This window comes from Emydura macquarii, unplaced genomic scaffold (genome assembly GCF_026122565.2).
Source record: "Emydura macquarii macquarii isolate MOO-44397 ecotype Brisbane River unplaced genomic scaffold, CSIRO-AGI_Emac_v2 contig_1348, whole genome shotgun sequence".
In the NCBI taxonomy this organism is placed as follows: domain Eukaryota; kingdom Metazoa; phylum Chordata; order Testudines; family Chelidae; genus Emydura; species Emydura macquarii.
This window is the reverse complement of record NW_027131485.1, coordinates 14442528-14469479: the sequence shown is the minus strand read 5'-3', so window position 1 is coordinate 14469479 and position 26952 is coordinate 14442528.

Below are 26952 nucleotides of genomic sequence, written 5' to 3'. Positions count from 1 at the left end.
GGCTCTCCCCCAAGGCGAACTTCCAGGCAAACTCCCTCTGTTTGCTTCTCCTGGCTGCTTTTTATAAGGCTGCTATAAGAATAGTAGGACAATGGAACAGACTGCATGGGGAGGTCGTGGAAGCTTCTTCACTGGAGATTTTCAAAAGGAGGCTGGATAGTCAACTGTCTTGGATGGTTCAGACCCAACAAATCCTGTATTTTGGGAGGGTGTTAGACTAGATGACCCTTAAGGTCCCTCTTAATCCTATGATTATATGCTTGATAGCATTCCTTGGCCCTTTCTTCGCATGTCACCACAGAGCTCAGCCATTATATTTTGAGTTCACAGATTCTAATGAACACCCAATCCAATGCAAACAAAGTCATCAGGATTCCTGCCATTGATATCACTGGGCTTGAGAAGAGGCCTGAGATAAACTCACTGCATCTCTTGTCAAATTTAAAAGAACAGGATAATAAGTTTTGGTGGATCAGAACATTTCAAACCCAGTTTGTACCATCCCTTTTTATTATCTTAGTAAGTTACTGTCCATAGTTTTATTTTGTGTGCAAGATTATTTTTGTTACAACAGTACTAATCAAAGCCAGCGTTTTGATGAGAATAAATAAGTGTATTAAAGATATTCAGATAGGCAACAACACTATGATCTCTATTATTTCTGCAGTCTCTCTGCATTTCCAGAGATAGCCACATGGGGAAAAATTGATGGACACAACCAGTTTTAGAAGAAGAATATACTGCATGGTTAGTCAATAGGCAGACCACGACCAAATCTGGACTGCCAGATGCTTTTGAATGGACCCCCCCAAAATCTTTTTATTTTCTTATTATCATTATTGTTATTATTTTATTATTTTCTCTGGAGTCTGGACCTTGACTATACCTAGATCAAGAACCTTGCACTCTGACAAAAATAATTGACTACCCTGATATAAAGTGTACAAACATATCTTTTGCAGCAGGTTTTGTTTTCACACAGTATACTTAGCAGACCATGTACAACCAATGAATGTATAACTAATAAACAACATAAAAGAACTGTTCATATTTCTAAGGTACTTTTAAAATAAATTGAACATTAATAATGAGATTGGATACAAATGACTGCTACCACATTTAAAGACGTTCTAACTCTAAAGTGTATACATTAGGATACATTCACATACCATATACTTTTCAAGTGTCAAAATATACAGTTATTCCTTCCACTAGATAAATATCAATAGCAACCCATAATATTATTTCATTTGAGTTTACTTACATAAATTTAACTATCACAATTACACCAATTATCATGCAAAAGTCTATAACTAAAGATGAGCACACCTCATAAAGCTATTATTCATTTTACTTATTTTGTCACTAAATGTGTGTGGAAAAAAATAGAAATATCAGTATTATTTTTTATAAATATCATGAGCACCTCAGTTTAGCTGGTTGATATTATTTTGCCTGACTGTACAGAATTAAATCAAAGGAGTTCAGCTGGGGGGAAATTAAATAATTGTAAAGATAATGCTTTATAAGAGGAACCTCAAAGAGCTTGTCTTGTTTAGCCTAACCAAAAGAAGGTTGAGGGAAGATACAATTGTTCTTTATAAATACATCAGAGGGATAAATACCAGGGAGGGAGAGGAATTATTTAAGTTCAGCGCCAATGTGGACCCAAGAACTAATGGATATAAACTGGCCATCAGGAAGTTTAGACGTAGGTTTCTAACCATCAGAGTGAAGTTCTGGAATAGCCTTCCAAGGGGTGCAGTGAGGGCAAAAACCTAGCTGGCTTCAAAACTGAGCTTGATACATTTATAGAGGGGATGGTATGATGGGACAGCCTAATTTGGCAATTGACTGATCTTTGACTACTGGTGATAGTTATGCCAAAGGCCTGTGAAGGGATGTTAGATGTGGTGGGTTCTGTGTTATTACAGAGAATTCTTTCTTGGGTGTCCGGCTGGTGAGTCTTGCCCACATGCTCAGGGTTTAGCTGATCATCATATTTCGGGTCAGGAAGAAAATTTCCCCCAGGGCAGATTGGCATAGGCGCTACGGGTTTTTCACCTTCCTCTGTAGCATGGGGCACGGCTCACTTGCTGGTGGATTTTCTGTACCTTAAAGTCTTTAAACCATGATTTGAGGACTTTAATAACTCATAGGTCAGGGGTCTATTACAAGAATGGTTGGGTGAGGTTCTGTGGCCTGCATTGTGCAGGAAGTCAGATTAGATGATCATATTGGTCCCTTCTGACCTGAGAGTCTATGAGTCTATAAGGCATCAACATAGAGAATATTATGGATCCTTGAGGAAACAATTGGGAAGTTATTAATTGGGGTTAATGGCCTGCATCTGGCTCCAGATGAGCAAGGTTTATTCTCCCCAAGCCTGAACGCAGGATCAAAGGGGTATTACAATCTAAAAGTTCCTGTCCTGAGGAGGAGGTTGAGTGGTCAACAGCAGGTGGAGAGGAGTCTCAGACAGAGGATGCTTCAGGGAACTAACTGTCAGTCCCAGCCCAGAGAGTAGAGAGGGCTGGGTTTAGTGGAATTTACCCAACACTGGCCAGGAAAGATTAAAGTGTAGGTATGAACCAGGCATATACGACTTTATTGTTCTAATCCTCCTCTCTGATTGCTCTGTACACGTGGGTGAATGGATAAATAATGCTTTGTTTTGAAGCAGTTGTTTTGCTGTCACTTTTAATTAGCTGCTGGTCACAGATGCCTGGAGTAAAAGGACTCACAGGTGATAAACACAGTTGTGGCTGTTGCATTAACATGGTAGGGAGACATGGGAGCTGCTACCCTGAGAGCCAACCCAAGAGCGATTGAACTGGGGAGTTTCCCCACTTTAAAGAGGTGAAGGAAGCCAGACCTGTCACCTGAGGGGTGCATCTGAGAGGGACAAAAAGGGGTCTAAAGCACAGCTCACCCTATAACCAAGACACTAAATACTCTCTCTCTGTTGGATATAAAGGGCAGGAATTTCAAAGGAGCTAGGCAGATAGATGCACAATTGAAATTCAATTGGATTTGGGCACCTCAATCTTAGGCTCCTTTGAAAATCTCAGCCATATACAGTACAGCTGTGAATATAAATTATTATTATAACATTATTACATTGTTTCTCAGGGAATTATCCAGGTTGGTAATATTATTATTCCTTTTTGCAGACAGCAAATCTGAAACATGGTGAAGTTAACTGACTTTGCCAAAGAAAAATAGTGGATAAACATTGGTTTATTACTTATTCTTTTTACCCCTTGAGTGCTGCATGTCAAGAACACCCAGCACACAAGCTATTCCACTGCATTTTAGTGACTGCAATGGAACACACAGACCTATGATTAACAAATAGCATAAAGAACATAGGGGAGATTTACAAAAGCACGCAGGGCAGTTAGACACCCATGCTATATTGAAAATCATATGGAGTTGGGTGTCTAACTGCACATTTGTACCTTTGGAAATCTCCCCCATAAGTAGTTAAACAAGCACAGGATGCAGTAACAACATCAATGGACATTTACTGTCAGTGTGGGTTAGAAACCAAAATGCAAATGGAAATGAACATAAGCAAGTTATTGTACCTTATTCTTTTGATCCTTTAATTTTCTGATAAGAAAGAGGATATGTATTACTCTCTCTGGTGTCACTGGAAACTGCTTCCCCTCCTCCCCCAGCCACTATCTGTATTAGATTTAATCTTTTTATCAATTTCTCTCCTCATTCCACATAGTGGTGGGCTGTGTTACTTGGCAAATGTCTTCAATAAAACTGCTTCTCTGTTTATGAAGCTAAATAAACTACACTCATTGGATTTAATACAATCAGTTATCTACTTCTTCAAATTACTTTCAGTGCATTTTCTCCTGATCATAGAGAGCAGCTGTGTGTAATGAACTGGAGAGGAAAAGGTCAATACAAAGTATATGCATGTTGTAAAGTACCTACCACATATATGTAGACAGCAAAAGTTTGCAGGCAGGTTAAAAAGCTAGCAACAATTAACAGCCATAGGTTCTAAATTAATCTCATACAGTTTGCCAGTGGCCAATAAATTCTGAAAATTCTAACTTATTTTCTGCAATTGAATTTTGCCCCTGCACAGAAGGCTAGTAGTAGGCTTGTGCACCACTTGTAGTATTTTTGCCAACTCTCATGATTTTATTGCAAGTCCGACAATATTTGATGAGTGTCTTAAAACCTCAGATCCCTTAGTGAGGAGATTGTGATGTAATCTAAGCTTTCAAGCTAAAAATAGAAATAAGTTTCTAGCCTTCATGGCTGCAGAGAAAAGTTTGAAAAAGTGAATCCTAATAGCTTGGAAAGAGAAGGCCAATAAAAAGAACCGCAATTTTTTAAAATTACATTTAAAACAAATTTAATGATTTTGTGGGGCCTGGCTCATAATTTTTGAGTGCTTGGGGTTGGCAATACTATTTATATGGGAAATTTTACAAAAAATCAATATTTTTCCCTGGGAAATCTTTGTTAGTTAGATTCAGATCACTACATTTTGATACTGTCAGGAGGGGAAAATACACAATTGCTAATGTTTTGAGAGTCATTTTTTATTCTATTTCTTGCAGGATTCTCTCTCTAATTGATATCTGAACAAGAGTCATTGTAGTATTGTTGGGAGATTCTAGATGGTGCTAGTGCAGATAATCTTGGTTGTTCTGTTTACCTGAATGGAAAGAGTTAAGTTAAAACTCTTCACTTAAAACAAATGCTTATTGTCAGTTGTGATACAGTTTGTTTTAGCCATGGTGCACATCACAAGTCAAGTGTGTTCTGCCTGCGTCTGTATGTCTCTCTCTCTGAATGAGGGCAATTTAGCTGCTGATGTTGTCAACAAGTGACATCCATGCAAGTCAACAACGCAAAGTTACAAAATATTATGGTCATTCGGCTGCTAAAACCAAGTATTCGTCAGTGTTGTGGCTAGGATTGCTATACTTGTTCCCAGTTAAACTTTGAAATAAAATAAAATAAAACAGAAACTTCTTTATAATGGTCACATCTGATGCTAGTGCAGTAAATTCTCCCAGAAATTCTGTTAGGCCTGACAACACCATTCTATCCAGCACCTCCAAGACACAGGCTTTTAAATTACATGCTGCTCTCCTCAGTCACGAGGCTCCTTTCACATACAGTAACTTTTAAAAAATAAATCTTATGTTTAGAGATGAAATAGTGGAAAGACACAAGGATGCTGTATCTGTCTAAAGGCCGGTTTGACATCCTTAACCAAACTAGTGAGAATCCCAAACTTGGCTAAGAGGGTTTCACATTTTCCCTATCAAGGAGGTAGTTTAAGCAGTCAGCTATTCTTCTGGGAATTCAAAGTGTTTTATCACACTGTAAGAGTGCCACGCCCCCTGGAAATAATGAACTTAACTTTCTAGAGCAGATAATGATCACCAAACTATTCTTGAGGCAGTAGGGAATGTGCATTGAAAAAAAAAATCAAGTCTTTCACCTTTGTTCTTTCACTTTGGCATTATAGAATCTTGGAAAAAGTTGAGTTGTTTTTTTCAAAAGCCAGCTTAAGGAAAAGAGGTAAGAAACTAACAATGGCTTTTTAAGGTTTCAGGAAATTAACTAGAAACACATCAGACATGGACCTCAGCAAGAATACCAAATACTAACCATTACAAGAGCAAAAGGAACATCTAAATTAGCTGTTTCTCTGTTGGTCCTCATGGCACGTAGTCATCAATGAGCACTCCTCTAGAATCAAAAGAATATGAAGGTCTGGTCTACATTAGAAAATTAGGTTGGCATAACTATGTCACCCAAGGATGTGAAAAATCTACCATTTTTCACACTCCATGAGTGTTGTAGTTAAGCCAACCTGAAGTTCCTGTGTAGACGGTGCTAGGTCAACAGAAGAATTTTTTCATCGACCTAGCTACTGCCTCGCAGGCAGGTGGATTACCTATGCCAGAGGGAGAATCCCTTCCCTCGGCATAGCTAGATTCTACGCTGAAGTGCTATAGCAGCACAACTTCAGTGGCACAGCTGTGCTGCCATAGCATTTTAAGTGTAGATAAGCCCAAAAGAAATGTCTGTAATGTTCAAAAGAACATAAGAGTTGCCATATATCGGATCAGATCACTGGGTCAACAAAGTAAGGTGAAAATCTCTGTGTGCACAGCTGTACATGGTGAGATGAATATATATTTCTGGAATCCCTGCACAGTGCAATAGTAACAGAAGGGCCCATAAGGTCCAGGTTAGTGGTGTTTTCTTTTTTATTCTATTGGTAACAACTAAAGAAAGCACAGTAAAGTTAACCCTTTCATTCCTGATCTTTTAAAAAGTGGAGAATCAATGGTAGCAGAGATGGAGATTCCCCCTGAAGTTGAGATGCTGGTTGGCAAACACATGGGGGTAGCAGTCCTGATCAGCAGGGAGCTGTATCAAGATGGGTGAAGTGTGAGAGACAAAGTGGAAGGAGTGTCAGCCAGATGCAGTGAGTGGAGTCAGGCAGTGGGAGATGGTGAAACAGCTGTCTGGTAGCCAGGAGTTATATTTGTTCTACTTTCCACATGTACAGATACCCAGACCCATAAACCTTTGTTCAGTGTCTAGCCACTAGAGGGGGACTTAGGGCCATACTGTGTTAGTGGGGGTTACATGTCAGGCTGGCCAAAATAGAAGAATTCCATTTTGTAAAAAATTTCAAGATTTCCAAATTTGTTTTCATTCTACATCAGAACAAAACTGAGCCCTTTTGAATATTTTTCATGAAAGAGAGAAACCCCAGTATAGCCACTATTCAGGACACTCACCTTGGAGACCCAGACTGAACCCCTGCACTCCGAATAGGGACCTGAACCTGATTCTCCCACCTCCTATGTGAGTGTCCTAACCACTGGGTTATTAGCTATTCTGGACTACTTTTCTCTCTCTCTCATTCATGCATGTGTGTGAGTGTAGTTTACATATATGTATATATAGTTTTGACCAAAAATTTCACTTTGAACCCGAGAAACTTTTTGTTGAACCTGATCCATTTCTGTGAAAATTCTCAGTTCCAGCAAAAAAAGTTGCATCAAAAATTTCTTGATCATCTCCAATTACATGTGGATGAGTGGCATCCCAGCTGGTGACGAGGGAAGTGGGAGAGTGAAGACATTGCTGGGGAAGAGAAGTGGCAGCCTGTTGGGAGAGTTGCAGAGCTAGCTGAAAGGGAAAACCTCTGTGAAGAAGTGAGAGCTTTTTAACCATTTGAATTGAGGACTAAGTGAATATAGAGGAGAATAAGGCACAAAAATGTTATGGCCAACAGATGCCCACCGAGCTGATCCTGCCCTGTTGTTGTGGTGACCTGTTTATATCCTGATGTAAGAGATCCCAGCAGCAGTGAAGAGGGTATGCTCATCACAAAGCAACAAAGTAATTGTGAACATACTCAGGAATTTTGCAGCAGAGAAAGAGCAAGTTGTTGTGGCAAGGCCAGTGCACAGATAATGATGTTAATGACATTTTTAGTCTATTATAGTCTTTCTTTGTAAGGCTGACTATCTGAAGACAATTTCAAAAGTTATCAGCTTCCAAAAACATTGGATGTGATTATAAATGTTGTCTCAAACATACCACATGCACAGTCCCCGAAGATGCCTCTGTGATGAGACTGTGGCATACTTAAGAAAATGATTTATGATATATGGCTACATACCCCATTTTTGGGGGGGGAGGGGGGAGAAAGCTCTCTTTCTTCCAGTTATGGAGACTTTTTGATGATTTGTTTTTGGTGTCTAAAATTAATAAAAAAGATATTCTAGTGGGGAAAATTGTATTGAATAGCCCTAGCAGAAGCGGTTGTTTAAAACAATCCAGAGAAGATTCTTTATAAACAAATCAATGTGCAGTATTTCCTAAAATGACAAAGCATCATCTATGAGCATATTTTTAGTACAGGGACACTTTAGAACAAGTAATGATGTTCTGTCTAGAGAAAGAATTTCCATGAAGGAGAGTCTTGTGGCTAAAAGAAGCAAGGGGTTCTATCCTCAGCTCTGCCAAAATGTTGCACAATCCACATCTCACTGCCTCAGTTTCCCCATCAGTCAATATAAAACACTTCCCCAGCCCACAGGGATGTTGTGAAACCTAATTCATTGTTTGTGAAGCATTTTGGGACTCACAAAAGAAAGGTGCTGTAGAAATGTCAAGTATTCAAGTATGGTAGTTTGAGGAGAATTAAACAATTTTCCTTTGGACACGATAGTCTATAACAATCCAACTCTGCTGCAATAACTTATATGTTTTAGGGGCCATCCGATTTCACAATGGCAGAATACAATCATCTTCATTATGTAACCCTAAAAGGAGAGGGTCAGCACGAGGACTACATACTACTAATGTCCCACTTAATCTCTGAAAATAGGCATTGAGTTGCCTATCTGCACTTGGATGAATTTCATCCAAAGAGAATAAATTTTTTTTCTGCAATTAACATCCATATTTTACACTTTCTGACCAGATATTCAACAGATCTTAGCACTCAACTTCTTCCATTTAGGCACCTATATGAAGAGTCCAGATTTTCATTGTTCACAGTAGGAGCTTTGGAGTGCTGAGCACTTTTGAAAAGCTGGTCCATAGCTTTTACAAAGAAAGAGGACAATTAATTGGAGCCCATTTACTTCTATTCTGTCTTTTTACTCCTGTTAAGATAGAATCCAGACAATATTACCCCCTGACTTTTTAATATTTTCTGTTTCTGATATAACAACTTGAATCTTGAATGAAATGGGATTTAAAACTACTTTAATGCTGTCCTTACAGAAAAATCCAATAGAAATTAACAGAGATGAAACCAGAAGAGTTCTATAGAAATTTTCCAAAAAAAAAATTGTATTTAATAAAGAATGTTATAATTTCTACAGAATTTCATAGGTTGGTTTTAAAATTCAATTTTTTTCATTATTATATATAGGCTATGTTTACACTATGAGCGAGAGGGTGATTCCCAGCTTGCATACATATACTCATGCGAGTACAAAGAGCAGTGTAGCCACAGCAGCTACTTGGCTTAGCTGAGCTGAGTACACACCCACAAAATTCAGACAAGTTTATAGTGATGTCCAAGAAATAAAAGCAAAGGCAGAAACCATGTTATGTCAAACTGGAGTTCCCTGCAGTACAAGGATATCATGCTTAACTTTAAGCCCATGAATAATCAGAACCATATACAGCAAAGCTTTACACCTCTGTACTAGGATAATGCACAACTACAACAGACAGAAACAGGAGTGTGCCTAATGAAAACATCTGTGGGGAACCTCAAGATTTGTCCCTAATGATTATTATAATTTTAAAAATGGGATAAAAAGTTTAAAGAAAGTCTGAAATATTAGTCCACCTGGCAATGTATTATTTTATTGGATCTCAGATTAATGGAAGTTTGAGAGGAAGGACTGACCCATGAATAATTGCCAGTTCATTTTAGAATTTCCACTCCTTCTTTCTCATAATTCAGTCTAGGTGAACTTTAAAAGTCCTTAATTCAAAAATAATTGGGCCAGATCTTCAAAAACATTCATTATACCTTGATTCCTGAATTAGAACAAATTAACATGCACACTGTTCAAATATAACTCAGTAGAAAGAGGGCAGAAAGAGAAACAAAATGCTGTTTTATTTTTTAAATATGATTCTTGGGTTTAGGAATGATCATTGCTTCTTATAAAAACTAAATGGTTTAATAGCAGACTTCTAGTTTGTTCCAAAACAGGAAATTTTAGTTTATTTTTCAAGTTTAAAAGTTTCACGTAATGATTTATGCAATTTTATAAGCAATGTCATTAATATGCCCCCAACCCTACAGCCCTATAAAATCTGCAGTAGCTGTTATATTTTCCTCCCTCCCACCAAAGCAGCCTCCATTTAATTGTTTGCATTGTGTGTGTGAGATATGTTTTTCTCTCCTCTTTTATTATCTGCTCCTATTTCTATTTGTCGTCTCTCTGGACAAAGCTACCTGGAAACTTCCTTTCTCATTTCCTACGTTCAAATCTCCTTGAAGATTTCTGCTTCCTCCAGCTCCAACAGCTGTTTCTCCCCTAAAAGCTCCCTGAGAGATTGTACATTCCCTCTATTCCAGTCACAGGCAAAATCTCCTTGATAGTTCCTGCAGCATTCCCATTACCACCATCTGTCCCTACTGGAGCAGATACCATTCCAACCCACTTGGTATGAATTCACAACAATTCATTTCAGGATAAATTCTGTGTACTCTGGCTTCAAGAAATGGATGTTGCCTTGTAGTGTGTCACTATCCACATTTTACAAGATGAGACTGAAACATCATTTTGACTTGACTTGATATAAATTACTAATAATAGTATTTGATGTGATTAGTATGAAGACTTGTTCTATTTTCTGTTTAAACGTCCTTTGACTAATGTTAATAAATTACTAGAGCTGAGTGTATAATTTGCAATGAATAATTTAACTGATGAAATTAGTTGAATTTTATGCTTCTTGTACATCAAGGAGCAGATCCTGACCTCCTTGGATGTATTTTTTATACAAAAATACATGATGATTTATTTTTGCAAAGTTTTCTGCCTGAATAGATGGATCACAAACATTTCTCTGTTAGTATGTGATCATAAAATTGTAGAAATGTAGGGCTGGAAGGAACCTCAAGAGGTCAACTAGTTTAGCCCCTTGCATTGACACAGAAACAATTATACCTAGACCATTCCAGACAGGTGTTTGTCGAACCTGTTCTCAAAAACCTCCGATAATGGAGATTCCCAAACTCCCTTGGAAGCCTATTCCAGTGCTTAATTATCTCTATAGTTAGAAAGATTTTCCTAATATCTAATCTATATCCATTTGCTATAGATTAAGACCATTACTTTTTGTCCTACCTTCAGTGAACATGGAGAACAATTGATTACCATCCTTTCTGTAAAAGTCCTTAAGATATTTTAAGACTGTTATCAGGGCCCCTTATTAGGGCACCGTACTTACGTTTCCCAGTCCTGAAGAAGAGCTCTGTGACGATTGAAAGAATTCCAACCAACAGAATTCCAGTAAAAGGTATTGTCTCTGTCAGCTACTCCTCTCCCCCGCCCCAGCCTCAGTCTTCTTTTCTCTAAATGAAACATGCCCATTTTCTTTTAACCTTTCCTTTCAGATCAGGTTTTCTAAACCTTTTATAATTTTTATTGCTTTCCTCTGGACTCTTGTCAATTTAGCCACATTTTTCTTAAAGTGTGGTGTCCAGAACTGGACATAGGACTCCAGCGGAGGCCTCACCTGTGCCAAGTGAAGTGTAATAATTACCTTCCAAATCTTAGCTACAATACTCCTGTTAATATACCTCAGAATGACATTTGCCTTTTTTCAACTGCTTCCCACTGTTGACTTATATTCAGTTTTGATCCTCTATAACCCTCAGCTCCTATTCAGTAGTAGACATAGTCCCATATAACCCTCATAGCCCCATATAACCCTCAGATCCTATTCAGCAGTAGATATAGTTCCATTTGACATTCTCATAAGCAAACTACGAAAATGTGGTCTAGTTTGCTTATGAGAATGTCAGGAGGGACTATGTCAAAAGCCTTACTAAAATCAAAATATATCATGCCTACAGCTTCTCCCCATCCACTAGGCCAGTAACACAGTCAAAGGAGGAAATGAGGTTGTTTGATATGATGTAGCCTTGACAAATCCATGTTGGCTATTACTTATTATCTATTATCCTCTAGGTGTTTACAAATTAATAAATAATTTGTTCTAGTATCTGTCCTGGTATCAAAGTTAGGCTGACTAGTCTATTATTCACTGGGTCTTCTTTGTTCTCCCTTTTAAAAATAGGCACTATGTTTCCCTTCTCCAGTCCTCTGGGACCTCACTCATCCTCTATGACTTCTCAAAGATAATTGTTAATGGTTATGAAATTGCTTCAGCTATTTCCTTAAGTACCTTATAGTGGATTTCATCAGGCCCTGCCAACTTGAAGACATCTAAATATTCTTTAACCTGTTCTTTCCCTATTTTGGCTTGTTTTCTTCATTGTGTTAGGTATCTGGTCACCATTAACCTTTCTTGTGAAGACTGACGCAAAATAAGCATTAAAAACCTCAGCCTTCTTGCAGTGCCTGTTATTAACTTTCCTTCTCCTCTAAGTAAAAGACCTACACTTTCCATTATCTTTCTATTGCTCCTAATGTATTTAAAGAACCTCTCTGTATTGCTTTTTATGGCCCTTGCTAGGTGTAACTCATTTTGTTCCTTAGCCTTTATGTTTGTGTCACTACATACTAATGCTATTCTTTTGTACTCCTCTGTAACAGTTTGTCCATGTTTTCACTTAATGCAGGATTCTTTTTGATTTTCAGGTCATTGAAGACGTCCTGATGGAGCCACGTTGGTCTCTTACTATTTGTCCTCTTTCCTTCACATCAGGATAGTTTGCTGTTGTGCCTTTAATATCGTTTCTGAGAAACTGCTAGCTGCCCTGAATTCCTTTTTCCCTTAGATTTTCTTCCCAGAAGACCTTACCTACCACTTTTCTGAGTTTGTTAAAGTCTGCTTTTTAAAAATCCATTGTCCTTATTCTGCTGCTCTTACTACTTCCTTCCTTTCTGTAGAATCGTCAAATCATCAAATTGTCTTCCACCTTCAGATTCGCAACCAATTTCTCTCTGTTGGTCAGAATCAAGTCTAAAATGGCTATCCCTCTGGTTACTTGTTCTAGTTTTTGAAACAAGAAGTCATCACCAGTACATTCCCAGAACTCATTGGACATTTTGTGCTTTGCCGTATTCCTTTTCCAACAGATGTCTGGGTAGTTAAAGTCGCCCATTATTACCAGATCTTGTGTTTGGGACATTTGTTATTTCTTCTAGAAATAGTCATGTTATGATAATTAGTTATGATTAGTCAGATGGGAAATTATCCAGTGCCTAGTGAAGTTACCAAGAGCCTTTCTATTGACTTCTGTGGGTATTACATTGATCCCATAACTACTGTTTCTCTTCCTGTTCCAGTGTAAATACCTGTACATGAGAGTTAGAAATTAACTTCTCAGGAGCATTCCTGCCAATAAAACACAACTGCATAATATTTGTGGAAAACACATGCAAACAGGGCTCAAATATAGCAAAACAAAACTACGTTGTTATTAAATATTAGCCCAGCTCTAATAATTACTAAAATTTCTCCAACTGAATGATTTATGGAAGATCTTTTACATTGTTTATGTATTTATTTTAAACTAATGAAAAGAAACTACTGAAGATATGTTTTGCAACATTCACAGTACAGCTGGCAATATAAGCAATATTGCCAATCACAATGCTGCAACTCATATGCTAAACTTTAAGCTCATGAATAGCCCCACTGAACTCAATGGATCTACTCAAAGTACTTAAAAGTTAAGCATGTGTGTAAGTCTTTGCAGACCTGCAGTGCTGATTCAGCACAGCAGGGTCAGAAGGAGTCAAATTAACCAAAGATATTTTCAGAGACAATGCCAAAGCTCTTATGTTTATTATTTAGTTGTTTAGTTTTTTTTTGTTTTTTGTTTGTTTTTTTTTTTGCTTGATGGGATAACCTCAGGAGATGCTTAGCTTATTTTCTATGTTTGCATTTGTTCCTCCCAATTTAAAGTTTATTGGTCTTAGATTTTGCACTAAAACTTCACCTATTATCGTCACAGAAAAATCTCTTTTGTTGTTTTTTTCATTAGAAGATCAACTCTATTACCAGGTCACCTCTGTTAATCTGGTGCCAACTTCATTGCCTCTAATTATTTCACCATCATTATTTTTTAACAAAAGGGAAGAAACTAATCATAACATCTTTTTGGAAGCCACCAAGAACCATGGTTAAATTAATGCACCGATCTGAAAATTCCATCAAGGAAATGGAAATAACTATACTTTTATCTGTTCAGATTTTGCTATCCTGCCAGACACCTATGCTCAGATGTCCTTAGTGTGCTTTAGAATGTTTAGCAACACAAGGTTAAGAAAATATTTACTTTATAAGGAATTTTGTTAACAAAAATGCTAACCAGTTTCTTTCTGGACTCCAATTCATTTTTAAAAAATTAAGCAAGACTGCCCCTTTGAGCTGTGAGTTAAATAATTCTGTTCCTTAAACAAAAAACTGCATCCCGAAGGTATATAATAAGAAACTCTTTTCACCAGGAAGAACAGTAAAATACTTGAAAATGAACTCTTAATTATGGCCAGAAAATAAACCAAAACAAGAGTGTAAATGTAATTATTCATCTCCACTAGCATATCTCCCCAAAAGCCTGGAAGCAATGGATAGTTCTAAATCTTCTATAGGTACTAATCATCTTAACACTTAGACTTACTGAATGCCCGTTTTACGCAGAACAGTGTGTATAATTCAGGTTACCAAACAAACACTTTTCATTGTAAGTCTTGTTTTCAGTAGTTTAACTTTGCCAGACTTTAAATGTTCAAGCTGAATTTTCCATGCTTTCTCTCTGACTCATGTTGATTTTTGTTTTGTTTTGTTTGGGGAAGTGTAAGTGAAAACAGATCAGCCATTTACAAGAATGAGTTTAGAAAAAAAAATGTTAATTTTTCCCCATAAATTCATTTGAAGAGCTGTAGTGCCCCCATGCTTTCCTGAATGAACCTGAAATTGGACAGACTGATAGCCCTGGAATAAGAGACGTGCCTTTTTCTGTCCCCATGAGAATCTACCCAGATTCAACAGAATTATAAACCTCTGAAATCACTATTTGAACATGCCTTGTAGAGAGTGTTAAAGGCTTGTACCTAAAATCCACACACATTCCATCTGCACTAAGCATGTTCCAGTCCTACATAGGGACAGAGTTAGAGTGCCAGACAAGGCGAATGCATCAGCATATCTATGTCTTAAGGAAAGGTGCACTGGATTTTTAGCCAGGAGGAGACGATGGGTTTTAGTATCTGTTTAACCCACATGCTTTATAGTACAGTATTTGATTTGTAAAAATTGTGGGGAGGAGGCATGGGTTTTTGCTTGAATCATCTGTCTGTGCACCCATGCAAAGCAGTGTAACTCAGCCATAAAGGCCCAGAAACATCCAAAAGTAGGCTCAAGCAATTACTAGCCATGCTTCATAGCTGTTTAAGATGCTATATAGAAAGTTTCTATTAAGCTGTGACACACTATACCTCAAAATAACACCCTGTAACTCCTAAATTCACTCCTTTTATATGTTTATGATATATTTTGTATAGAGTATTCCTTGTGAGGTATCATTTGAAAAGGCAAAAATCTCCTGAACATCATTGTCCTGTTAAAACGCATGCACCATCATTGTGTATGGGTTATGAAATTTTACTATATGTGTGTTACTGCAACATATTGTAAGTCTGGGGAATGCCCACAGACTAGCTACTCAGAAATAACAAAAGTCTTGCCCGTCATCCCAAATGTCACATACACAGAAGGTGCAAGCAAGAAATTTACACTTCCCCAGAGGGACACTTTGAATCTCAGGTACACAGGAGACTTCTTTGTTTACACCCCAAAGGGGAGGGTGTTCCTCCAGTAGAGGAGGAGGATTTAAAATAGGAGACAATGCCTTCTTCATTACCTTTCTCCTCCCCCATCTCAACAGGTGGAAGCAAGATTGTTTGGAACATAGAGAGTAGCACCAATAAATTGGGGGAAGGGATGGGACACTTAACTGGAAAATTTTCCAGTTAATATGAACCGTATCTGCAGCATCTGGTGGGGTAAGAAAGTTGCTTGCTTCAAATTTTACTTAGCTTAGTAAAGTTTAAGAATTAGATTGCAATTTATTCATTTTATTTTTTAACCGGTTCTGACCTTTTATGCCTGTATCACACATAATCACTTAAAATCCATCCTTCTATAGTTTATAAACTTGTTTTAATAATCACTTAAAATCCATCCTTCTATAGTTTATAAACGTGTTTTAATATTTTCTCTAAATGAGTGAGCTTTGACTGAAGTGTTTGGGGAATCTCTATTCAGGTTAACAAAGGCTGGAGCTTGCCCATCAGTGCTGTACTGTGGGTCTCCGGCGCCCGGGGGCCAATACCTGTATTTGTACCCGCGCCAGTGGTGGCAGCACCCTGTGGAGAGGGGGTGTCTGAGGGCCCTTTTCCTGCTCTCCCCCACTTCCCCCCCCCCACTGTGGGAGCTGTGGATGCAGCTGGAAGTGGGAGTGACAGGGACAGATGCCCCCAGGCTGCCTGGCAGTTGGGGAGGGGCGCCTTATGGGCTCCGGTTCCCGCGGCTCCCTCGTTGCTCCCAGCGTGGGGGTAGAGGGTTCGGGTGGATGCTTGCTCCCCCTGCAGTGGGAGCCCTCGGCCGCCAGCAGGCCTGAGCTGGGGTCAGTGCGGCCGTCAGGGATCTCAAAGCCCAGCGGCCCCTAGCTGCCTGCAACAGCGGGGGTGGTTCCCCCAAGGAGGGCCCGGCCGGTGGCCCTCCCAACCAGTGCCCGGGGGCATGGCCCCCTTCCGCCCCTCTCCCCCCCAGTACGCCACTTTTGCCCATTATGCTTTGATGGAATGTCAGACTAATTAATGAGCTTACACTGATCAAGGGATTCTTGAGCCCTTTATTAGTTCATGATTGGCTGGACAGCATTCATGTAACTTCACTGGGTGTGCCTTTACATGCTAATGACTGTGAGAGCAGGGCCTGGAGAGGCTGCTTTTCACTTCTAGCAGAGCACTGTAAGAGAAGCCCTGGTCTGGAGAATTAAGGGGATACTGCTGTTCAAAAGTCCAGCTTGTACCCTGGGGAATGTCACACGGGCACAAACAGTATTACATACCCCACATATAGTAACCATCTGAGAGAGTGGGGGAAAGGTTAGAAATATCAGAGTTAAATAAAGTTCTGTGGACTCAACATCTGATTGACACAGGGCTAAGATATGTGCCTGTTGTAGGGGCTGGCTCCCACTACCTCTATCACTCTGAATATAGATGTATGCTAGCCCAGCTTTCCTTAGTGAAGAAGCCCTCATTTAGATAATATATGATCATAAGAATTGCTACACTAGATCAGACCCAAGGTCCATTTAGTGCAGTATCCTGTCTGTCACAGACACTTTAGAAGAAGGCATAAGAACCTCGCATGTCCTGTTAGATTTTGAATCATGTGAAGAGTGTGGCCTCAACAACTTCCTGGAACAGTGAGTTTCACAGTCTAATTACATGTCATGAAAAAAGTATTTCCTTTTATCGGTTTTGAATTTCCCATAGTTTAGTTTAGTGAATGTTGGCTTATTCTTGTGTGATGAGACAGGGAGAACAGAAGTTCCTGATCTAACTTCTCTAGACCAGTCATTATTTTATATGCTTTTCTCATAGACCCCAGTGTGTTTTAGGGCCTTAAAGGGAGAGTTGGGACAGGAGAATTTGTCACCATGAGAGGCTACAGAGCCGATGGAATTTACATTTTGCTTTTAGTTATCTGCTTTAAATTGAGATTTTGTCTCAGTGAAAGAGACAGAGGCATAGTTCAGTGAGATGAGGCTTTGTAAATCTTATCTGACTGAGCTGGACTTATGGTAGAAAAATAATGTCCAACAAAGTGAGAACCTTATGGAAATCCAGGAAATTGATATTTTACATGCTGTTCTCAATACCTGTACAACTTTAGATATAGGCTACAGATTTCCTATTCCATCAGAAACTGAGGAGACCAATCAAGAATTAATCCAGCGTCTGGCAGGGCTGCTACCTACAAGGATCCTCAGACTTCTGTTTACTGACAAAGCTCTGAAGTGTTTGGAAAGGAACTGAGATATTGCTTCTCTTCTTAAGCTCTCAAGAGAACCCAGCTGATACATTACATTTTAAGGTCACACTGGAGAGTCTGTGAAACCACCTCTGAAAGAAGATCACAGGGAATGTGTTTATGTGTGTGTTTGTGCTAAGAGATAGAAACGTCAGTGTTACATTGAAACCTTCCATTGAAGTATATGCAGTAGCACCAAAGTGCTGGAAGTCTGTATAAGAAAAACACAAGTAGATTTACTACCGAATAGATTTTATTTAAAAGTTATTCACAAGTATTCCAAATGCAGTTTATAATTGTGTGCCTAAGTGTACTGCATGCTTGTTTTTTCCTTTTTACAAAGAAATTGCATAGTACTCTCTCTTTGATGTTGACTGCTAGCTGTTAACATCTACATTTAGGGTTTTTCGTACAATAGCCTTACAATTTAATTGTGTAATGCTTTCAAAAAATGTCTGAAAAGATAGAAATCTGGCCTGTGCTTCAGCAAAAGAGTTAAGCTGAGGTACATTGAAGGGGAATGTAATAGAGTTGTACATAACTTCTCTCCAGCATCCATTACAGCAGTCTGTCAAGTGATTGGTTTTAATTCTGTGCACTGCACACATCTTATTACTGAATGAGACTTCATGCTTCATTCTTAGGAGACAGGCAAGTATAATTCATCCATTTTTACATATAAGGTACCAGAGAGATTGAAAAAAATTCACCTCTTGTAGGTTTGGGAATAATATCTTGTTCTATATGACAAGTCACATCTGACTTGCAGAATTGTGTCTAATCTACATGGTTGACTATGCTGTATGTAGCCCCTAGACCACATTTTCCTCCAGATGCAGGATTCTTGATTGCCAACATTCCTGTGGTATCCAACAAATAATTGTGTAAGCCACCAGCAAAATGTTTCATGTTGCCCTCTGCTGATGGGTGTGCATAACAGCCTGTCGCTGCTACCAGTTACTTCTTCACCTCAAGTGGTAGTAGTCTGTACTGTGGATCTAAAGATTTTGGAATCCACCAATGCAGATTACTGATGTAGCACTTCAGTGTGATGGAACTTTTTTTTCTTCTTTTTTTAAAAAAAACTCAGATATTTATTACATATGAAAATCTATGTTAAAATGTTAAGGTTGTGAAGTAAAAGAATGTGTCAGAATTATGGTTTCTTGTACAATCTTAATTCATCCCCCTCATGCTCATGCATTATGAAACAGTATTTAATCACATGATCATATAATATTTGTTCTATAAAACCCTTACCCCTTCAGTGCACAGGAGAAACAGTAGTGAAACCGAAGGTTTCCAGCAACAGTGATGGAACAATTTTTATAGTGGGTGTGATGAGAGCCATTGAACCAAACAATAAACCATTTTAAGCCAGGGGATGCGGCAACACCCCCTCACTCCTAGTTACAGCACCTATGGTTGCCAGTATAAAAAGGATGTTGCTCTTTTTTCTTTAAGACACTGTAAGTGTGCCCAGGAGAGCTAACTTTTATTCCTGGCTCTGCCATAGACTTCCTATGTGATATAGAGTAAGACTGTCATAATGCATAAGGGCAAGGGAAGCAATATAAGATGGCCTCTCGTGCTGCCAATACAGCATTTTCACATTCAAAACATTACTTTAGAGGAGAAATATGTTTTCAGTGAAGAAGGTAATTAATTATTGAGTGTTAAGAAATATAAAGTATTATCAAGATTTTGTATTATAGGTGTAGATAATACATGCAATGGGAACGTGGAATATTAGCTGTGGTTTCAGCATGACTGTCTCCTCTACATGTATCTTCATACACATGTTGTATAAAGTTAAAAACATTTGTTTGGGGCAACGGGAAGGAAAGGCTGCTGTTGAAGAGCACCTGAAAAAGCACCGTATGATTAAGGCTAGGCAGCATGGATTTAGGCCAGCGAGTTTAGGCTTAACTAATCTCCTAGAGTTCTTTGAAGATATTACTGCCATGACAGATAAAGAATTTCAGTGGTTGTAGTGCATTTAGTTTTTCAAAAAGCATTTGACAAAACTCCACATCAGAGATTAATGGTTAAAAGTCATAGACTAGAAAGTAAAAATAGGGTGCTAGGCAGAGATCTGACTTAAGAGCAGGAGAGAGAAGATAATAATGCCATCTTACATTTATATAGCACCTTTCACACTGAAGGATTCCAAAATGCTTTGTACACTACATCCCTCTGAGCTGGGTAACTTTAGCCATCACAGAACGCAAACATTTCTGGGGTAGTACACAGACTTTCTGCACTAGCAGAAAAGTTTTTATGGGAAAGTGCATATGAATTTTACCTGATTGAAAAGGAAGCATTACAGCAAGTTAGGCAAGCTGTAATCACCTGAAAGGAACGTAGCTAGGGCTCTCATCCCTACTCTTACATAAATCACATATAAGTTTCTGGGGTACATCTCCGATATATACCTCCTCCTCCAGCACCATGTGCAGAACCATGGCTTTATGCCACTGTACTATTTTAAGCAGTGATCTGACAAACACCTTCCTTAAGGGATTTCAGGTAGGGAATCAAAAATATAGAGGCATCTAAAACCACACGACACTTTTAAAAATCGTGGCCTGCATTTTTGGTGGGACGCTAAAACACTTTCCCTCACTTTGTGGGTCCTAGGTGTCTGGAGGGCTGTTTCAGATATAAAAATCCCTGGTAGCTGAGTGTCCAGCCATGTATGATAAGCCAGTGTTTATCAGGTAGTTAAAAACTGAGAACTTTAATCTGACACACCCAATCTTTACAGCTTGTACCTCGTTTCAGGTTCTTCATTTGTTAGTGCCCCATGAAAGGGCTTTTCAGAAGCATTCAGCATTGACTTCAGTGGGAACAGAGTTAGGCCAAAGATGAGTGCTTTGAAAATCCTACCCTGTGTGGCTATTGCCAGTGCCCAAGAGATGTTCCTGATAGGGTCTACGATGACACTAGAGCTATCAGCACCTTTACTGAATATCTCAGGCATTCACATGTTCTTAGAGCGGCTGCCAGGAGCCTGCAAGGAACTGGGAGAGAATTACTCTAGCACAGACTCTGTGATGGGCTGCTACAGGCAGCCCTACGCTGGACTCTGCCACAAGCCCTAACGCAAGGGTTGTGCAGGAGCACATGGGACTACAGGAGTTCTGGGCTGCACCTACCCATAGGCAGCCCTTGGAAGGCTGCTATAAATTGGAGCAGTCCCAACTACTCTAATTTACACGCAGGGCAGCACTAGTCCATGGAGTAACAAAGAATTTTGGGACTGCAAAGGTGGCCTAAGACTACTATGGCCACATTCTCCTCCTGCGTTCTGCCTCCTGGAGGAGCAATCTCAATCATAATCTATTTTTATCCCTTTTTTGTGTGTGTGTAAAAATGGATTTAACTGAAGCAATTTGTTTGCTACGACTGTTTGCTCAATGACCTGTAGCTAAGACATATTTCTTTCTAGCTGGGAGCTTGCTAAACCTTTGCTAGCACCTGCTATGCGTTAATTTATGGTTTTAAGTAGAAAGCACATGGAGATAGGCTGTAACATAGCTGGAAACATTAAGTGAAAAACACTTATGTGCTGACCCTCATGTACACTAGGTATTTTAGCTCCCACACTGTTCATTAACCACAACTAAATGTGTACTCACCCTGCTACAAATATTATGAGTTAACTGGAAACATTTAAAGTTACACAGAAGCTACTTATTACCTACTTTTATTCATGCACAGCAGAACAAAAAGGCATATATGAAAGGAAGACAGAGCATGGCCCAGGGGACACAGCAAAGAACTATGAATCAGGAAATATAGATTCTATTTCTCAGTTTTACTACTGATTTGCTGTATGATCTTGGGCAAAAAGCAACCTCTCTATGACTCAGTTTCCACATCAGTAAAATGGGGATCATTCTGAGACTTATCAAATCAATGTTTTTAAAGCACTTTGACATCCTCATCTGGAAAGGGAAAATATTATGGCAAGATGTTCATGTAACCTTTATAGTTAAAATGACAAGGCAGCCCGGATGAGTCTCATTAGTTGGTGAAGGTGGAGCTGGTATTGAAATGAGAAGAATTTTGATCATTGACCATTACTTGAACCATGTCTCTCCCTCCACTAACTTCCTTTTGCTTACTGTATCAGTACCAGTCATCTTGTCTTATATTCAAGGCTCTGCAAAACTGGGCCATGCTTTCATAACTAATCTTTTTTCCCCTCTACACCATCTATTGCCTTTTCCCCCCACTTTGGCAGTGAATCCCACCTCAACATCTCCCATTTATCTCATGCCTTATTCTGTACAGCCCCATATACCCAGACTCCCTCCTTATACCAACCTAGTTAAGCACATATTCTAGCTCCAGGCCTTAAATCAGTGTTTCTTAACCAGTGTGCCATGTGCAGTCAGGTCTGAGCAGGTGTGCCATGGAATTTTTTGAAAAAGTACTTGAAGAGTTCTGAAGTGGCTCATGAATATTCATGAGTTCATTTGGTATGAACCAAAATAATTAAAGGTAACAAGATGTGCCCCAGCACAGAAAAGTTTAGGAACCACTTCCTTAAATAATCAGAACTTGGAAAGATTAGTTAATGCGAATGCCTCTTCTGTCACTGGATAGTTAGAGAGAAAAGAAAATGCAATTCCTGCCATTGGATGCATAAACAGAAGCTCTTCTTGCACATGTGGCTGCATATTGAAGCATTTGCCCTTGCCTTTTGATCTCATATAATCCAGCAATAACCTGTAAAGTGACCAGGATACGACTTTCCCCCCTCATTTTCCTGAAAATGAGCAAAAGCCAAAACTCACTGGTTTTTGTTTTGTCTGAAACTTTTTTAAAAAGCAAAGATCTTGTCAAATTATGCAAAAATACTGATATGTTTAATGTACCATCCTCAACGCAGTTGGATATTGACAAGTAGAAAAGAAGAGCTAATTACAATTTAGAAGAGTGGAAGCAAAGAATCTCTTCCCCATTCAATAGTAAGAACTCAGTACTAATGAGTTGTGACTAAATATCACACAACTAGACCTGGGTAAATTATGCAAATAATAAATAAATAAAAAATAAGAATAAGAAAATTGTCTTTGAAGATGCATTTTAATTCCTAAATGGATTTCTTTCAGATATGTTCATGCCATTTTTTTATGTTCACTTTCATCAAACATTTAAGCATTTCTGTTTTACTGCCAAAAAAGTTTCTGGAAGACAAATTTCAAAAAGCCTCATTGCATGAAGATTTTATGAAAAACAAGTTTGAAATTTGTGCTCCCAAATATTCATGAGAGAGTACTTGTGTGCCCATTCAGCCAGACAATGGAAATACCATGAAACATTTTTTACCAGTAATACCTAAGGACCATGCTCAAATTTCTGATATTTACCATAATACCTTAGAAAAAACCTCAGTTACATTTGAATAATATATATTTGAGATAATCTCAATCTGTTTGCAACTATCCTAAGATCAGAAAAAGCATCTAAAAGGTGTTGAATAAATTGTCATTAATTATTAATTTAGCTCTGCACATGACACTTTTCTTTAACTCAAGAGGGTTAATCATAGATCTTCAAATTATGGGTGACTGACTTCTATAATATCTCTGCTACACCAGTTGTTCAAATTACGCCAAGTTTGTAGATCTAGAATGGCTTTCACAAGGAGCCTATATAGCCTATATAATGGCAATTAAGTATTAAAAAAAACTCAAACAACTGTGGGTACATTTTTGCCCTCTATTACTCTGACAAAGCCCAGTTGACTTACATGAGTGTAACTGGGCAGAATTGCCTTTAGTCACAAAAATGTCCTTTTAAGACAAAAAGTTTGGGTGAAATCCTGGATCCAGTGAATTGGAGTAATACTTTGAATGAACTTTGCAGTGAAAACAGGCCCTTGGACTTTTGCCGTTTAGATCTCTTTTGTGTATGAATGTAAAGTGTATTGCAAGCTTGCTAGGAAGTTAAAACTGGTTCTTATCCTGGTATGTTTTTTCTAGTGAAGACGTGGCCTATAAATGCAAATTCATAGCTTATTGACCCCAGCAAGTCTGTCAATCATGAACAACTATGTGCTTTTAAACTGAAACTGGGGGAACCGGAGACTAGTGCAGCAGCAATAACTAATTATTGCATAGGAAAATGTGCACTAAAAAGCAACAACTTGTGAATAATTGCCTTGGCCTTGGAATTTCTCAACATCACAACCGAAATGTATTCTCATGTTTTATTTAATTGTTTCTTTAACCAGAGTAAGTGCACTCTTTCCCTCTCCCCCCATATGAAGTGTTTCTTTATGATGGAATGTGAATTCACCTCCTCTCAAGAAATCTATGCAACAAAGAAACACTGGAATTTATACTGAATACAACAAATAACAAAACAATGATATAAAAGCATCCATGAAGTGCATACATCAAAGTCAAGAAAGATCTTTGTATTCTGCTGGTAATGCTTACAAGGTAAAGTGGCATGCAGATTTCTTATTTAATAAATTCCCACAGAAAATTAGTTTTTCACAGTGGGAAGAATTTCCAGGCTTGCAGAGATGAACAGTCAGGATTTAATCACTGTTCAGGCTTTGTAGATACACCAGGGCTCGCAGATATTTGAATGATCCAATTATTCTGTTGAGGCACAATCACCTTACCTGCATACTAATCAAGTGATATGTGAACATGAAATAACTCTGGCTTTTCTGGAAGCTCCAGACATACACCGCTCCCTGGCTGACCTTCTGCCAATTACATTAATTTCAATTCTATTAGCTCATCTTTTGCCCAAAGGTGACATATGCACAGATCTATAGGGGAAAATTGCCTAAATCAACTTTCAACTACACAAGATGCAGGACAGTTGCTCAGTGACTTGAATACAAGGCATTCGTTCTAAAACAGAATGCAATTGTACAGTAAATAATAGGGAATTTGCTGGACAAAAAACCTTTTAAGAAACTGAAAAGTAATTTATCATGAAAGGGAGCTGATTCTGTCTATTAAAGGAAGTAAATCAATTCTTTGATTTCATACCTATTGTACAGCAAAGCAGGAACAAAGGTTGGATCAGTTCCACTGTGTCAGTGTTTTGGGGGTGAGTTTCCCTTTCTTTGGTCTTCTTTTGCATGTCAATAAGCATCCCATATTTCTGCACTTCTAGCTAGCAACAGTATTTCACCATGTTCAACTTCTGGCTCTCCCTTTCCTTGGGGAGTACAGTTTACAGGCTGTACTATTGCTGGGACATAGACTTAAGATTAGAGCTGGTTGAAATGTTTTGAATCTTGAACAACATTTTTCAACAAAAAAAATCTTTATTTGCCAAACCTCCTTCCCTCTCCAAAAATGTAGGAAATGGTTATGTTTCATGATCATCTCTATTACCCTTCTCTATTTGGGCAGGTCAGTGGCATGTTTTCAGACCACAGATGCGGGACAAGCTAGCAAGCAAAGCAAATGAAAATCCATCTACTAGCATCAAGTAGAAGAAGCAGTGAATATCCTTCCTATCCCAGTTCTGGGATAAACACATTGTCATCACAATATTCTTAGTGCGCATCAGACTTTAGGTCATGCTGCAAGATCTTTCCTTTTTTATGATGTTTTACACCCCAACCAGAATGAAGCTTACATCAACAATTGTCCTCTCCCTCTCCTTGAAAAAGAGAATCACTTACCAGCAGAGCCACCCACAATCAGTGAAAAACAGAAGGAGGATTTCAGGAAGTCACTATGCCAATCCATTAATCTTGGAAGTGGTCATATAGTACAATACCAAACCCTGAAGTACACTGATAAAGACAGAAAACGCACCATACAAAAGATAAGCATGAAATGCTACTAGTAACCCACTCTGCTAGATCTAATCCATAGGTACGATGTGTCTATGACTTTCCAGATGTCTCTCCACTTTCCCTTTATTCTTCCCTCAAAAAGTGTCATTGTCAGGCTAACCTCTTTCTAGGATAGGTCAGCTAGATTTGGCTCCCTCCAGAGTCCATCACTATTACTCATGGGTAAACCATGAGTAAACATAAAGCAGTCCTTCCTCAGTTGCTGAGCCCACTGCCTCTCTAGCATTCCTAGCAGCTGATGACTTGTGGAAAGAGGAAATACATTTGGGAATTCTTCTCCAATTTCCATTCTGTGCTGCCTCTAAAGCACCAGGCCAGACCAAGCAATTTTCTTGAGTTTATAATTATTGCATCTCATACGGATTTAAACATGTCAAGAGATTCCCAAGCTATATAGTATGAGCCTCTTATGTTCTATTTTGTTTTCTGTAATAAGACAAATACTGGGTATGCTGCTTTATGCATTCCTGATATTTCATTTTTCATGCAATGAGCGTCTTTAAGATGAAGAGAAAAAATCCTCTTCTAAAAACAGTATGCGAACTTAAGGAGAATGGCTATTTTTTTATTTGTCTTGTGAGCTTCTTAAAATTATAAAAAACAAATAGCTTCTATTGACATATAACCTGTGCAGAACAACAAGGTAGAAGTGTTCATTGCACAAACACCCCGACAAAAAAGAGATCTATTAAATTTTTTTAAGTCTACTCATTATGTATGTGCATCCCCATGATGAATTGCCTGAGAGCTGAAAATGCTCAGAAGTGAGAAAAATATAAAGTCGTGTTATGTATACTTCACTGAAACAAGCTTCTTTTCAGAGCCTAGAAAAAACCACATAGTTGTTTCCCCAGCTGCACATACCCCTTCTAAACATGAAAAGCAGGTATAATTCCACCCTCGACATACAAAATTGGAGTTTATTACAGCACATAGAAAAATCCATTCATTACAAAACAAAAGCTATTTCCACATTTTAACACTAACGCTATGAACTACAGTTTGATTTTGTTTCCTATACAGGATTCAGTGATGAAATCCAATAGATGTAGTGGAGCTGGCTGTTGTAACAGAGACCAATAGAATAGAGCAGTAGTTAGAAAGTGCAATACACACTTGAGAACACTGGAGGCAAGCATAGGGGCTGAGTGACTAGAAGGAAACGGGGGAAACACAGGATGGGGACAGGTCTTGCATTTATGCCAGTTTGTTTGTGTAAAATATCAATTTCATCCTACTGATTGCTTGCCTATTTCAATTTAAATGCAACATTTATGTTGACTTATTTATCTGGTTGTAGTGAAACTTCAATGAGACAT